The following is a 2,648-nucleotide window of genomic DNA, read 5'->3' as shown; positions in this document are numbered from 1 at the left end:
GCCTACCTCGGCCCAACAAAGAGGTGAACGACATTTGCGGCCATATAGCGCTTCAAAAGGTGCGGCTTTAATACTCGCGTGATAACTATTGTTGTAAGAGAACTCGGCGAGAGGTAAGTGCTTGTCCCAAGCTTTTCCGAAATCAACCACGCAAGCTCGTAACATGTCCTCTAAGGTTTGAATTGTACGTTCGCTTTGTCCATCGGTTTGAGGATGATATGCGGTGCTCATGTCTAAACGCGTTCCCAATGCTTCTTGCAATGTACGCCAAAATCTAGAAACGAAACGGCCATCTCGGTCGGAGATAATCGACAAAGGTACACCGTGTCGGGCTACGATCTCCTTAATGTAAAGTTGTGCAAGTTTCTCCATTTTGTCCGTTTCTTTCATGGCAAGGAAGTGTGCGGATTTGGTGAGACGGTCAACAATAACCCAAATGGTATCATAACCGCCCGTCGTTTTTGGTAGCTTGGTGATAAAATCCATCGTTATCCTTTCCCACTTCCATTGCGGGATCTCGGGTTGTTGAAGTAGTCCGGACGGTCTTTGGTGTTCGGCTTTGACTTTGGAACATGTCAAACACTTGGAAACATAAGTAGCTACGTCCCTTTTGATGTTCGGCCACCAATATAGTTGTTTAAGGTCGTGGTACATCTTATTGGCACCGGGGTGAATTGAGTATCGTGACTTATGGGCTTCATCTAAAATAAGGCTTCGTAGGTCCCCATAACTAGGCACCCAAATCCTTCCGGCGTAATATCGGAGTCCGGTCTCCCTAATTTCGAATCGAGAGACGAGAATGTTCAAGAGCTCGTGTGAAAGGTTTTCATCCTTGAGAGCCTCATCTTGGGCTACCCGAATTTGGCTATTAAGGTTTGTGTGGATGGTGATGTTTAAGGCTCGGACACGAAGAGGCACCGCTCTTTCTTTTCGACTTAAAGCATCGGCTACTACATTTGCCTTCCCGGGATGGTAACGAAGCTCGCAATCGTAATCGTTTAAGGTTTCAATCCACCTTCGTTGTCTCATGTTTAGTTGCTTTTGATCGAAAATGTGTTGGAGGCTTTTGTGGTCGGTAAAGATAGTACTCTTGGTTCCATAAAGATAGTGTCTCCACATTTTAAGTGCAAAGACAACGGCTCCGAGTTCGAGATCATGTGTCGTATAGTTTCGTTCATGAATTTTGAGTTGTCGAGAAGCATAAGCAATGACTTTCGTTCGTTGCATCAATACACACCCAAAACCATGTTTCGAGGCATCACAATATACAACAAAGTCATCATTGCCTTCGGGAAGTGACAAGATAGGAGCGGTGGTTAGCTTCGTTTTCAAGATTTGGAATGCGGATTCATGTTCGGTCGCCCAAATGAATTTCTTTCCCTTGTGAGTCAATGCGGTTAGAGGACGTGCAACCAAAGAGAAGTTTTCGATGAATCTACGATAGTACCCGGCGAGACCCAAAAATTGACGAATGTGAGTAGGAGTAGTAGGAGTCTCCCATTTGCTAATGGCTTCGATTTTCGTTGGATCGACTTTAATACCTTGGTCACTTACAACATGACCAAGAAATTGAACTTCCTTTAACCAAAATTCACACTTGGAGAATTTGGCATAGAGTTGTTCTTGTCTTAAAAGTTCAAGCACAAGTCGGAGATGTTGTTCGTGCTCTTCTTCATTTTTAGAATAGATCAATATGTCATCGATGAACACAATAACGAATTTATCGAGATACGGTTTACACACGCGGTTCATAAGATCCATGAACACCGCCGGTGCGTTAGTGAGACCAAATGGCATGACAAGGAATTCATAACTACCATAACGAGTTCGGAAAGCGGTTTTGGAGACATCTTCCCCCTTAACCCTCAATTGATGATAACCCGAGCGGAGATCGATTTTTGAATATACACAAGACCCTTGTAGTTGATCAAAGAGGTCATCGATGCGAGGAAGAGGATATCGGTTCTTAACCGTCAATTTATTTAGTTCACGATAGTCAATGCACATTCGTAGGGATCCGTCTTTCTTTTTAACAAACAAAATCGGAGCGCCCCAAGGTGAATGGCTAGGTTGGATAAAACCACGATCAAGTAGTTCTTGGATTTGACTTTGCAATTCTTGCATTTCAGATGGAGCGAGTCTATATGGTGCACGCGCTACGGGTGCGGCTCCTGGAATAAGATCGATTTGAAATTCAACCGGTCGATGAGGTGGAAGACCTGGTAATTCGTCGGGAAATACATCGGAATAGTCACTAACAATTGGCACATCATCGATGTGCTTCTCATCGGACTCGACTTTCTTAACGTGAGCAAGGATCGCAAAACAACCCTTACGGAGTAGTTTTCTAACTTTAATACTCGAAACGAGGTTGAGTCCGGTGCAACTCTTATCGCCATAGACGATCAAAGGTTCACCATTCTCGATAGGAATTCGGATTGCGTTAAGATCACAAAGAATGTGAGATTTCGTTTTGACTAACCAATTCATACCGATTATTACATCAAAGCTTCCTAGTTCCATGGGTATCAAGTCAATTTCAAATTCCTTACCCAAAATGTTCAAAGTACACCCCCGGTAATATGTGTCGGCACTTAAGAGTTTTCCGTCGGCCACTTCGATGGAATAAGTAGTATCTAAAGGGTGTG

This window comes from Rutidosis leptorrhynchoides, chromosome 6 (assembly GCF_046630445.1).
Source record: "Rutidosis leptorrhynchoides isolate AG116_Rl617_1_P2 chromosome 6, CSIRO_AGI_Rlap_v1, whole genome shotgun sequence".
Classification (NCBI taxonomy): domain Eukaryota; kingdom Viridiplantae; phylum Streptophyta; class Magnoliopsida; order Asterales; family Asteraceae; genus Rutidosis; species Rutidosis leptorrhynchoides.
The sequence above is the reverse complement of the archived record's forward strand: the minus strand, read 5'-3'. Positions refer to the sequence as shown.